Genomic DNA, 14,620 nt, shown 5'->3' with positions numbered 1-14,620 from the left:
GCACAGCCACGCAGTATATAACATAGCCCACGTAGTATATAGCACAGCCACGTAGTATATAGCACAGCCACATAGTATATAACACAGTCACATAGTATATAACACAGCCCACGTAGTATATAACACAGCCATGTAGTTTAAAGCACAACCACATAGTATATAGCACAGCCACATAGTATATAGCACAGCCACATAGTATATAACACAGTCACATAGTATTTAACACAGCTCACGTAGTATATAACACAGCCATGTAGTATATTGGATATATAGTAGTATATATGTAGTAACCATTGGATCTACTGCAACCCTCGACCTACTGTCTCCTTCCCCATAATCCTGTAGAATGTAAGCCTGCAAGGGCAGGGTCCTCTTCCCTCTGTACCAGTCTGTCATTGTTAGTTTTGGTTACTGTAAGTGATATTTGTATTTTGATGTAACCCCTTCTCATGTACAGCACCATGGAATTAATGGTGCTATATAAATAAATAATAATAATAATAATAATAATATAGCACAGCCACGTAGTATATAGCACAGCCTTGTAGTATATACCACAGCCACGTAGTATATAACACAGCCCACGTAGTATATAACAAGCCCACGTAGTATATAACACACCCCACGTAGTATATAACAAGCCCACGTAGTATATAACACAGCCCACGTAGTATATAACAAGCCCACGTAGTATATAACACAGCCATGTAGTACATAGCACAGCGCACATAGCATGTAACACAGCCACATAGTATATAGCACAGCCACATAGCATATAACACTGCCCACATAGTATATAACACAGCCCACGTAGTATATAGCACAGCTACGTAGTATATTGCCCAGCCACGTAGCATATAACACAGCCCTCATAGTATATAACGCAGCACACATAGTATAAAGCACAGCCCACGTAGTATATAGCACAACCCACATATCATATAACACAACCCACGTAGTATATAGCACAGCCACATAGTATATAGCACAGCCATGTAGCATATAACAGCCCACGTAGTATACAGCATATAGGCAGCATCAATAGTAAAAAGTTAGTCACATTTGTTAAAATGGGCCCCCCATCTCGCTAGTACCCCGGCACTTGCCTGCGTGCGCCGGGTGCTGACTCCGGCCCTGGCTTCATGTGCATACCCCAAATGTAATCCTAGAACTCCAGAAACATAACGGAAGCTTAAAGAGTGTCTTTTTTGTGTTGGCTAGTGATAAACGAACGTGTTTGGATAAGGTGTTATCCAAGTATGCTTTATTACTAACCGAGTGACTTCGGCGTGCTCGAATGATATGTTCCTGTCCGTGCGGCTGCATGTCTCTCTGCTGTTCAACAGACGCAATACATACAGGGATTGTCTGTTTGGTAGGCAGTCTATGCATGTGTTGTGTCTGTCGAACAGCCGCGAGACATGCAGCTGTTGGGACTCAAACATATTTTTCGAGCACACCGAAGTCACTTGGTTAGCACATGAGCAGGCTCAGATAACATCTTATCTGAGCACGTTCACTCATCAGTAGTGTCCACTGATCAGATGTGTTTGCTTTAAGACACAGAAACATTCTGCAAAAAGCATGTACTGTGCAATATGTGTTTTCTTTAATAAAGGAAGCTTATGTGAGACGATACCACTCTTCATACAGATATTTGCCCAATGGATCCCCCTGATGAGCATTGCAAATGTAGTGTGAAGAGATGACCATGAACAAAATTAAGTCAGAAAAGATCCAGGAGAAGAAATGATGGGAATGATAGTCTCATTGTACATTTGTTCCATCATCTGGATGTCAAGATCTATATGATGGTAATTTTAATAATTGCAGTATGAAAAATTCACAATGAAAGTCTACAAGATATGAATGATAATTACCTAATATGTTTCCCAACACCTATATTATACACCTATTTTCACAGAAAAATGTGGATTCAAATAAGTGATTATTAGTAGGGTTGAGCGAAACGGATCGTTCATTTTCAAAAGTCGCCGACTTTTGGCAAAGTCGGGTTTCATGAAACCCGATCCGACCCCTGTGCGGGGTCGGCCATGCGGTACGCGACTTTCGCGCCAAAGTCGCGTTTCAATGACGCGAAAAGCGCCATTTCTCAGCCAATGAAGGTAAACGCAGAGTGTGGGCAGCGTGATGACATAGGTCCTGGTCCCCACCATCTTAGAGAAGGGCATTGCAGTGATTGGCTTGCTGTCTGCGGCGTCACAGGGGCTATAAAGGGGAGTTCCCGCCGACCGCCATGTTACTGCTGCTGATCTGAGCTTAGGGAGAGGTTGCTGCCGCTTCGTCAGAAGCAGGGATAGCGTTAGGCAGGGTCCATTAACCACCAAACCGCTTGTGCTGTAGTGATTTCCACTGCCCAACACCACCTTCGGTGTGCAGGGACAGTGGAAGCTACATTTTTTTTTTTTCCCCCTCAGCGCTGTAGCTCATTGGGCTGCCCTAGAAGGCTCCCTGATAGCTGCATTGCTGTGTGTACGCCGCTGTGCAAACCAACTGCTTTTTTCAAAGCACAAATCCTCTTGTTCCTTCCTTTCTGCACAGCTATCTTTTTTGTTTGTCCACACTTTTTATTTAATTTGTGCATCAGTCCACTCCTTATTGCTGCCTGCCATACCTGGCTGAGATTACTGCAGGGAGATAGTAATTGAAGGACAGTTCCTTTTTTTTTTGTGGGAGATTAAGATTGACATTTCTGCTAGAGTGCCATCCCTGTCTGTGTCATCTCTCACTCAGTGGGCCATAGAAAGCCTACTTATTTTTTTGCTTGATTTGGGTTATAACATCTACCTGAAAAAATCACTACATCAATCAGTGGGAGAAAAATATTGGCCTCAGGGCTTGTGTGCCACTCTTGACTCCTGTGTGTGCCATCTCTCACTCAGTGGGCCATAGAAAGCCTATTTATTTTTTTGCTTGATTTTGGTTCTAAAATCTACCTGAAAAAATCACTACATCAATCAGTGGGAGAAAAATATTGGCCTCAGGGCTTGTGTGCCACTCCTGACTCCTGTGTGCATCATCACTCACTCAGTGGGCCATAGAAAGCCCATTTTTTTTTTTTTTTGCTTTATTTGGGTTCTAAATTCTACCTGAAAAAATCAATAAATCAATCAGTGGGAGATTAATATTGGCCTTTGGGCTTGTGTGCCAGTCCTAAGCGTGCCATCTCTCTCTCTCAGATAGTGGGCCATAGAAAGCCTATTTATTTTTTTTTTTTTTTATTGGGTTTATAAATTTTCCCTGGAAAAAAAAAAAAAAAGTGGGAGATTAATATTGGCCTCTGGGCTTGTGTGCCAGTCCTGAGCGTGCCATCTCTCTCACAAATAGTGGGCCATAGAAAGCCTATTTATTTATTTTTTTTTGGTTTTATAAATTCTCCCTTAAAAAAAAAAAGGGAGATTAATATTGGCCTTTGGGCTTGTGTGCCAGTCCTAAGCGTGCCATCTCTCTCTGTCTCTCAGATAGTGGGCCATAGAAAGCCTATTTATAATTTTTTTTATTGGGTTTATAAATTTTCCCTGGAACAAAAAAAAAAAAGTGGGAGATAAATATTGGCCTCTGGGCTTGTGTGCCACTCCTGACTCCTGTGTGCGTCATCTCTCACTCAGTGGGCCATAGAAAGCCTTTTTTTGTTTTATTTGTTTTCTAAATTCTCCCTGAAAAAATCATTTTATTTTATTTGGTTTCTAAATTCTTCCTGAAAAAATCATTTTATTCTATTATTTTTTTTTTCTAAAGTCTCCCTGAAAAAAAAAAAAAAAAAAAAACAAATCAGTGGGAGATTAATATTGCCCTTTCTGCTTGTGTGCCAGTCTTGACTCCTGGGTGTGCCATCTCTCTCTCTCTCTCCAATTGTGGGCCATAAAAAGCCTATTATTTTTTTAGCTTGATTTGGGTTCCAAAATCTACCTGAAAAAATCACTACATCAATCAGTGGGAGATAAATATTGGCCTCTGGGCATGTGTGCCACTCCTGACTCCTGTGTGCGTCATCTCTCACTCAGTGGGCCATAGAAAGCCTTTTTTTTGTTTTATTTGTTTTCTAAATTCTCCCTGAAAAAATCATTTTATTTTATTTGGTTTCTAAATTCTTCCTGAAAAAATCATTTTATTCTATTATTTTTTTTTCCTAAAGTCTCCCTGAAAAAAAAAAAAAACAAATCAGTGGGAGATTAATATTGCCCTTTCTGCTTGTGTGCCAGTCTTGACTCCTGGGTGTGCCATCTCTCTCTCTCTCTCCAATTGTGGGCCATAGAAAGCCTATTATTTTTTTAGCTTGATTTGGGTTCCAAAATCTACCTGAAAAAATCACTACATCAATCAGTGGGAGATAAATATTGGCCTCTGGGCTTGTGTGCCACTCCTGACTCCTGTGTGCGTCATCTCTCACTCAGTGGGCCATAGAAAGCCTTTTTTTGTTTTATTTGTTTTCTAAATTCTCCCTGAAAAAATCATTTTATTTTATTTGGTTTCTAAATTCTTCCTGAAAACATCATTTTATTCTATTTTTTTTTTTTCCTAAAGTCTCCCTGAAAAAAAACAAAAAAAAAACAAATCAGTGGGAGATTAATATTGCCCTTTCTGCTTGTGTGCCAGTCTTGACTCCTGGGTGTGCCATCTCTCTCTCTCTCTCCAATTGTGGGCCATAGAAAGCCTATTATTTTTTTAGCTTGATTTGGGTTCCAAAATCTACCTGAAAAAATCACTACATCAATCAGTGGGAGATAAATATTGGCCTCTGGGCTTGTGTGCCACTCCTGACTCCTGTGTGCGTCATCTCTCACTCAGTGGGCCATAGAAAGCCTTTTTTTGTTTTATTTGTTTTCTAAATTCTCCCTGAAAAAATCATTTTATTTTATTTGGTTTCTAAATTCTTCCTGAAAACATCATTTTATTCTATTATTTTTTTTTCCTAAAGTCTCCCTGAAAAAAAACAAAAAAAAAACAAATCAGTTGGAGATTAATATTGCCCTTTCTGCTTGTGTGCCAGTCTTGACTCCTGGGTGTGCCATCTCTCTCTCTCTCTCCAATTGTGGGCCATAAAAAGCCTATTTTTTTTTAGCTTGATTTGGGTTCCAAAATCTACCTGAAAAAATCACTACATCAATCAGTGGGAGATAAATATTGGCCTCTGGGCATGTGTGCCACTCCTGACTCCTGTGTGCGTCATCTCTCACTCAGTGGGCCATAGAAAGCCTTTTTTTTGTTTTATTTGTTTTCTAAATTCTCCCTGAAAAAATCATTTTACTTTATTTGGTTTCTAAATTCTTCCTGAAAAAATCATTTTATTCTATTATTTTTTTTTCCTAAAGTCTCCCTGAAAAAAAAAAAAACAAATCAGTGGGAGATTAATATTGCCCTTTCTGCTTGTGTGCCAGTCTTGACTCCTGGGTGTGCCATCTCTCTCTCTCTCTCCAATTGTGGGCCATAGAAAGCCTATTATTTTTTTAGCTTGATTTGGGTTCCAAAATCTACCTGAAAAAATCACTACATCAATCAGTGGGAGATAAATATTGGCCTCTGGGCATGTGTGCCACTCCTGACTCCTGTGTGCGTCATCTCTCACTCAGTGGGCCATAGAAAGCCTTTTTTTGTTTTATTTGTTTTCTAAATTGTCCCTGAAAAAATTATTTTATTTTATTTGGTTTCTAAATTCTTCCTGAAAAAATCATTTTATTCTATTATTTTTTTTTCCTAAAGTCTCCCTGAAAAAAAACAAACAAAAACAAATCAGTGGGAGATTAATATTGCCCTTTCTGCTTGTGTGCCAGTCTTGACTCCTGGGTGTGCCATCTCTCTCTCTCTCTCCAATTGTGGGCCATAGAAAGCCTATTATTTTTTTAGCTTGATTTGGGTTCCAAAATCTACCTGAAAAAATCACTACATCAATCAGTGGGAGATAAATATTGGCCTCTGGGCTTGTGTGCCACTCCTTACTCCTGTGTGCGTCATCTCTCACTCAGTGGGCCATAGAAAGCCTTTTTTTGTTTTATTTGTTTTCTAAATTCTCCCTGAAAAAATCATTTTATTTTATTTGGTTTCTAAATTCTTCCTGAAAACATCATTTTATTCTATTATTTTTTTTTCCTAAAGTCTCCCTGAAAAAAAACAAAAAAAAAACAAATCAGTGGGAGATTAATATTGCCCTTTCTGCTTGTGTGCCAGTCTTGACTCCTGGGTGTGCCATCTCTCTCTCTCTCTCCAATTGTGGGCCATAGAAAGCCTATTATTTTTTTAGCTTGATTTGGGTTCCAAAATCTACCTGAAAAAATCACTACATCAATCAGTGGGAGATAAATATTGGCCTCTGGGCTTGTGTGCCACTCCTGACTCCTGTGTGCGTCATCTCTCACTCAGTGGGCCATAGAAAGCCTTTTTTTGCTTTATTTGTTTTCTAAATTCTCCCTGAAAAAATCATTTTATTTTATTTGGTTTCTAAATTCTTCCTGAAAACATCATTTTATTCTATTATTTTTTTTTCCTAAAGTCTCCCTGAAAAAAAAACAAAAAAAAACAAATCAGTGGGAGATTAATATTGCCCTTTCTGCTTGTGTGCCAGTCTTGACTCCTGGGTGTGCCATCTCTCTCTCTCTCTCCAATTGTGGGCCATAGAAAGCCTATTATTTTTTTTAGCTTGATTTGGGTTCCAAAATCTACCTGAAAAAATCACTACATCAATCAGTGGGAGATAAATATTGGCCTCTGGGCTTGTGTGCCACTCCTGACTCCTGTGTGCGTCATCTCTCACTCAGTGGGCCATAGAAAGCCTTTTTTTGTTTTATTTGTTTTCTAAATTCTCCCTGAAAAAATCATTTTATTTTATTTGGTTTCTAAATTCTTCCTGAAAAAATCATTTTATTCTATTATTTTTTTTCCTAAAGTCTCCCTTAAAAAAAAAAAAAAATCAAATCAGTGGGAGATTAATATTTACATTTGTGCTTCAGTGACAGTCCTGCGTGTGTGGCATCTCTCTCATTTGTTGCCACCAACAACAGAGTGTGTAACATTGTGCCTGATTTTCGTTGTGGTCTCACTCACCTGTAAAGGGGTAGCTAAATCATACTGAAGTTATAGCTCACCGTGTAATTTGTGTGACAGCAACAAATACCGTTAGTTTGTTTACGTTTTTAAAACAATGAGGAAGTATGGTGGAAGAGGTCGTGGCCGAGGGCGTTCATTGTCAGCTGGTAATGAGGGTAGTGGTAGTGGTGGAGCATCAGCTGGTCGTGGGAAAAAAAATATTGCACCTAAGTCTGGAGCTATGGAGCCAGGTTCGTCGTCTGGCTACACAAGGCCTCGAACGCTCCCTTTTCTGGGAGTAGGAAAACCGCTTTTAAAGCCGGAGCAGCAAGAGCAAGTTTTGGCTTATCTTGCTGACTCAGCCTCTAGCTCTTTTGCCTCCTTTCGTGAAACTGGTAAATGTCAAAGCAGCGCGTCGTTAGTGGATGTTCACGGTCAGGGACAAGTCGCTTCCTTGTCCTCTTCAGCAAAAACAACAACAGAGAAGGATGCAGCAGGCGACACAACGGGTTACTCCATGGAGCTCTTTACACATACCGTCCCTGGCTTAGAAAGTGAAGCAGTTAACAGGCCATGCCCATTACAAGTTGAATCTGACATGGAGTGCACTGATGCACAGCCACAGCCAGACTACTATGCTGGTCCTTTGACTCAGACCACAACATTGCCCTCGCAGGGTGCTGATCAAGAATCAGACCCTGATGAGACTATGTTGCCCCATCACGAACGCTATACCACCGACCGACACGGTGACACAGACGAAGTTGCACACGAGCTACAAGAAGAGGTAATAGATGACTCAGTTCTTGACCCCGATTGGCAGCCATTGGGGGAACAGGGTGCAGGCGGCAGCAGTTCTGAAGCGGAGGAGGAGGGGCCGCAGCAGGCATCAACATCGCAACAGGTTCCATCTGCTGGGCCCGTATCTTGCCCAAAACGCGTGGCAAAGCCAAAACCTGTTGGAGGACAGCGTGGCCATCCGGTTAAAGCTCAGTCTGCAATGCCTGAAAAGGTATCCGATGCTAGAAAGAGTGCAGTCTGGCATTTTTTTAAACAACATCCAATTGATCAGCGCAAAGTCATCTGTCAAAAATGTTCAACTACCTTAAGCAGAGGACAGAATCTGAAAAGTCTCAATACAAGTTGCATGCATAGACATTTAACCACCATGCATTTGCAAGCCTGGACTAACTACCAAACGTCCCTTAAGGTTGTAGCACCCTCGGCCAATGAAGCTAGTCAGCAACGCAACATCCCTTCCGGCAGTGTAGGGCCACCATTTTCCGCACCACCTGCAGTATCTGTGCAGGTTTCTTTGCCAGGCCAAAGCAGTCAGGGTCAGGGAATCACCAGTTTCGTAGTAGGAAACACTGCATCTAGGGCACCGGTGGCAACAATACCATCTCCCACCGTCTCTCAGTCTGCCATGTCCACCGGCACCCCCGCTAGTTCCACGATCTCCAGCTCTCCAGTCCAGCTCACCCTACATGAGACTATGGTTAGAAAAAGGAAGTACTTAGCCTCGCATCCGCGTACACAGGGTTTGAACGCACACATAGCTAGACTAATTTCGTTAGAGATGATGCCCTACCGGTTAGTTGAAAGCGAAGCTTTCAAAGCCCTGATGGACTACGCTGTACCACGCTACGAGCTACCCAGTCGACACTTTTTTTCCAGAAAAGCCATCCCAGCCCTCCACCAGCATGTTAAAGAGCGCATCGTCCATGCACTCAGGCAATCTGTGAGCACAAAGGTGCACCTGACAACAGATGCATGGACCAGTAGGCATGGCCAGGGACGTTACGTGTCCATCACGGCACACTGGGTAAATGTGGTGGATGCAGGGTCCACAGGGGACAGCAAGTTTGGGACAGTTCTGCCTAGCCCACGGTCTAGGAAACAATTGGCTGTAGCCGTTCGCACCCCCTCCTCCTCCTCTTCGTCCTCCTGCAGAAGCGAGAGCTCGTCCACAGACCGCAGTCGCACAACCACTCCATCCGCAGCTGCCACTGTTGCACACCAGGTCTCCCATTATGGGGCAGCTACTGGCAAACGTCAGCAGGCTGTATTGGCTATGAAGTGTTTGGGCGACAACAGACACACCGCGGAAGTTCTGTCCGAGTTCTTGCAGAAAGAAACGCAGTCGTGGCTGGGCACTGTAGATCTTGAGGCAGGCAAGGTAGTGAGTGATAACGGAAGGAATTTCATGGCTGCCATCTCCCTTTCCCAACTGAAACACATTCCTTGCCTGGCTCACACATTAACCCTGGTGGTGCAGTGCTTCCTGAAAAGTTATCTGGGGTTATCCGACCTGCTCCTCAAAGTGCGTGGACTTTGCTCACATATCCGCCGTTCGCCCGTACACTCCAGCCGTATGCAGACCTATCAGCGTTCTTTGAACCTTCCCCAGCATCGCCTAATCATAGACGTTGCAACAAGGTGGAACTCAACACTGCACATGCTTCAGAGACTGTGTGAACAGAGGCGGGCTGTTATGTTTTTGTGGGAGGATACACATACACGGGCAGGCAGTAGGATGGCAGACATGGAGTTGTCAGGTGTGCAGTGGTCGAAGATTCAAGACATATGTCAAGTCCTTCAGTGTTTTGAGGAATGCACACGGCTGGTTAGTGCAGACAACGCCATAATAAGCATGAGCATCCCCCTAATGCGTCTGCTGATGCAAAGTTTGACGCACATAAAGGATCAGGCGTCTGCAGCTGAGGAAGAGGAAAGCCTTGATGACAGTCAGTCATTGTCTGGCCAGGGCAGTGTACAGGACGAGGTAGCGGGCGAAGAGGAGGAGGACGACGAGGAGGATGATGGGGATGATTATATTTTTAATGAGGAAGCTTTTCCGGGGCCACTGGAAATTGGTGGCGCGGCAAGGCCGGGTTCTGGTTTTTTGAGGGACACAAGTGACGTGGATTTGCCTGAAACTGCCCCTCAACCAAGCACAACCGCAGATTTGAGAACTGGAACTTTGGCCCACATGGCGGATTATGCCTTACGTATCCTCAAAAGGGACACACGCATAACTAAAATGATGAATGATGACGATTACTGGTTGGCCTGCCTCCTTGATCCTCGCTATAAAGGCAAATTGCAAAATATAATGCCACATGAGAACTTGGAACTAATATTAGCAACCAAACAATCAACTCTTGTTGACCGTTTGCTTCTGGCATTCCCTGCACACAGCGCCCGTGATCGTTCTCACACGAGCTGCAGGGGCCAGCAGACCAGAGGAGTTAGAGGGGCAGAAATCAGAAGTGGCGTTGGCCAGAGGGGTTTTCTGACCAGGTTGTGGAGTGATTTTGCTATGACCGCAGACAGGACAGGTACTGCAGCATCAATTCAAAGTGACAGGAGACAACATTTGTCCAGTATGGTTACAAACTATTTTTCATCCCTTATCGATGTTCTCCCTCAACCGTCATTCCCATTTGATTACTGGGCATCAAAATTAGACACCTGGCCAGAATTGGCAGAATATGCATTGCAGGAGCTTGCTTGCCCGGCAGCTAGTGTCCTATCAGAAAGAGTATTCAGTGCTGCAGGTTCAATACTAACAGAAAAAAGGACTCGTCTGGCTACCCAAAATGTAGATGATCTAACCTTCATTAAAATGAACCACAACTGGATTTCGAAATCTTTTGCCCCACCTTGCCCGGCTGACACCTAGCTTTCCTATGAAAAGGTCTTGCCTGTGGACTATTCTGAATGCCTTTTCCAATCTCGTAATTTTCTGCACCTGATTGTCCAGCATACGACATGTTTACACCTCACTAAATGGCCAAACTCCCCACACGGGGCCGTGGTATCGACACTTGGCGACAGCACCCGTGAGAGTGCAGTTTGTCTGAAGAGGTGGGTGAGCCCGCTTTTGGTCGACGGCACTGCCACTGGGTCCCTCCTAGCACAATAAAGTGTCTCTGGCGGTGGTGGTGCGCACCCAACGTCAGACACACCGTTGTAATATGAGGGGCCCTGGGCCTGTACCGCCGGCCACAAGACAGTTTCCCCCCCCCAGCTCAAACAGTGCTCTACCACTTGCAAAATTATCTCACAGCTCCACCAATGTTTAGTCTATGCACTGACATCCTTCAATGCCTGCCACTGACAATACCATTGTATTGACATTTTTGTTATGTTAGGCCTTCAATGCCTGTCTGTGGTCACTCCTTCCACTAGGCCTCCACTGACCACACCACTGCTGCCCGTGTACCCCTGTAACCAATTTAAAATTGCTTACAGCCATGTGTTATTATTTTAGGCCTTCGATGCCTGTCTGCGGTCACTCCTTCCACTAGGCCTCCACTGACCACACCACTGCTGCCCGTGTACCCCTGGAACCAATTTAAAATTGCCTACAGCCATGTGTTATTATTTTAGGCCTTCGATGCCTGTCTGCGGTCACTCCTTCCACTAGGCCTCCACTGACCACACCACTGCTGCCCGTGTACCCCTGGAACCAATTTAAAATTGCCTACAGCCTTGTGTTATTATTTTAGGCCTTCGATGCCTGTCTGCGGTCACTCCTTCCACTAGGCCTCCACTGACCACACCACTGCTGCCCGTGTACCCCTGGAACCAATTTAAAATTGCCTACAGCCATGTGTTATTATTTTAGGCCTTCGATGCCTGTCTGCGGTCACTCCTTCCACTAGGCCTCCACTGACCACACCACTGCTGCCCGTGTACCCCTGGAACCAATTTAAAATTGCCTACAGCCATGTGTTATTATTTTAGGCCTTCGATGCCTGTCTGCGGTCACTCCTTCCACTAGGCCTCCACTGACCACACCACTGCTGCCCGTGTACCCCTGGAACCAATTTAAAATTGCCTACAGCCATGTGTTATTATTTTAGGCCTTCGATGCCTGTCTGCGGTCACTCCTTCCACTAGGCCTCCACTGACCACACCACTGCTGCCCGTGTACCCCTGGAACCAATTTAAAATTGCCTACAGCCATGTGTTATTATTTTAGGCCTTCGATGCCTGTCTGCGGTCACTCCTTCCACTAGGCCTCCACTGACCACACCACTGCTGCCCTTGTACCCCTGGAACCAATTTAAAATTGCCTACAGCCATGTGTTATTATTTTAGGCCTTCGATGCCTGTCTGTGGTCACTCCTTCCACTAGGCCTCCACTGACCACACCACTGCTGCCCGTGTACCCCTGGAACCAATTTAAAATTGCCTACAGCCATGTGTTATTATTTTAGGCCTTCGATGCCTGTCTGCGGTCACTCCTTCCACTAGTCCTCCACTGACCACACCACTGCTGCCCGTGTACCCCTGGAACCAACATCAGAAAATATAAAAATAAGTATTTTGCTTATAAAAAAGAAAATACTGGAGAGATATCAAATGCAGACATTTTAACATTAAAAACAAACACATACAACAAAAATCTGGTACAATACTAAAAATGGCCACCAGCTACAATAACTTTCTACTGCAAGTAATTAACTGAATGGTTTTTTCAGTTTTAAACACAGATATGGCATCCACCGAGTGTTGTCCTGTCGCGTCTTCTTTATATTATTGCCAAGAAGATGCAAAACAATGAAAATAATAAAATCATTATTTACCAAAAAAATAGAGTAAGTCAAAACCACATTGCAAATAAACATTCATTACAAATAAAGAAGCAGGGCGCGTCCGAGGGTGAGTATATACCTAATAAGAATATAATCACCCTCGGACGCGCCCTGCTTCTTTCCGACAGCCTTCCTTCCTAAGAATCAGCCCTTCCGTGGTGTAGAGAGAGGGTTTGTTACACTCCAAGGTGTTCCCCAGGTTGCCTTTCCTGAGCTTCGATCTTCCGGCTCTCGTTTAGTAGTTCTTGGAAACTACGCTGCATTAGGCCTACAAATTGGGTATGGGGTGTAGAGAGATGGTGTGTTCCACTCCAAGGTGTTCTCCAGGTTGCCTTTCCTGAGCTTCGATCTTCCGGCTCTCGTTTAGTAGTTGTTGGAAACTACGCTGCATTAGGCCTACAAATTGGGTATGGGGTGTAGAGAGATGGTGCGTTCCACTGTAGAGAGATGGTGTGTTCCACTCCAAGGTGTTCCCCAGGTTTCCTCGCCAATGCTTCGATCATCATGCTCTCGTTTAGTAGTTGTTGGAAACTACGCTGCATTAGACCTACAAATTGGGTATGGGGTGTAGAGAGATGGTGTGTTCCACTCCAAGGTGTTCCCCAGGTTTCCTCGCCAATGCTTCGATCATCATGCTCTCGTTTAGTAGTTGTTGGAAACTACGCTGCATTGGGCCTACAAATTGGGTATGGGGTGTAGAGAGATGGTGTGTTCCACTCCAAGGTGTTCCCCAGGTTGCCTTTCCTGAGCTTCGATCTTCAGGCTCTCGTTTAGTAGTTGTTGGAAACTACGCTGCATTAGGCCTACAAATTGGGTATGGGGTGTAGAGAGATGGTGTGATCCACTCCAAGGTGTTCTCCAGGTTGCCTTTCCTGAGCTTCGATCTTCCGACTCTCGTTTAGTAGTTGTTGGAAACTACGCTGCATTAGGCCTACAAATTGGGTATGGGGTGTAGAGAGATGGTGTGTTCCACTGTAGAGAGATGGTGTGTTCCACTCCAAGGTGTTCCCCAGGTTTCCTCGCCAATGCTTCGATCATCATGCTCTCGTTTAGTAGTTGTTGGAAACTACGCTGCATTGGGCCTACAAATTGGGTATGGGGTGTAGAGAGATGGTGTGTTCCACTCCAAGGTGTTCTCCAGGTTGCCTTTCCTGAGCTTCGATCTTCCGGCTCTCGTTTAGTAGTTGTTGGAAACTACGCTGCATTAGGCCTACAAATTGGGTATGGGGTGTAGAGAGATGGTGTGTTCTACTCCAAGGTGTTCTCCAGGTTGCCTTTCCTGAGCTTCGATCTTCCGGCTCTCGTTTAGTAGTTGTTGGAAACTATGCTGCATTAGGCCTACAAATTGGGTATGGGGTGTAGAGAGATGGTGTGTTCCACTGTAGAGAGATGGTGTGTTCCACTCCAAGGTGTTCCCCAGGTTTCCTCGCCAATGCTTCGATCATCATGCTCTCGTTTAGTAGTTGTTGGAAACTACGCTGCATTAGGCCTACAAATTGGGTATGGGGTATAGAGAGATGGTGTGTTCCACTCCAAGGTGTTCCCCAGGTTTCCTCGCCAATGCTTCGATCATCATGCTCTCGTTTAGTAGTTGTTGGAAACTACGCTGCATTGGGCCTACAAATTGGGTATGGGGTGTAGAGAGATGGTGTGTTCCACTCCAAGGTGTTCCCCAGGTTGCCTTTCCTGAGCTTCGATCTTCCGGCTCTCGTTTAGTAGTTGTTGGAAACTACGCTGCATTAGGCCTACAAATTGGGTATGGGGTGTAGAGAGATGGTGTGTTCTACTCCAAGGTGTTCTCCAGGTTGCCTTTCCTGAGCTTTGATCTTCCGGCTCTCATTTAGTAGTTGTTGGAAACTACGCTGCATTAGGCCTACAAATTGGGTATGGGGTGTAGAGAGATGGTGTGTTCCACTGTAGAGAGATGGTGTGTTCCACTCCAAGGTGTTCCCCAGGTTTCCTCGCCAATGCTT

The sequence above is a fragment of the Ranitomeya imitator genome, chromosome 3 (genome assembly GCF_032444005.1).
Source record: "Ranitomeya imitator isolate aRanImi1 chromosome 3, aRanImi1.pri, whole genome shotgun sequence".
Taxonomy (NCBI): Eukaryota; Metazoa; Chordata; class Amphibia; order Anura; family Dendrobatidae; genus Ranitomeya; species Ranitomeya imitator.
The sequence above is the reverse complement of the archived record's forward strand: the minus strand, read 5'-3'. Positions refer to the sequence as shown.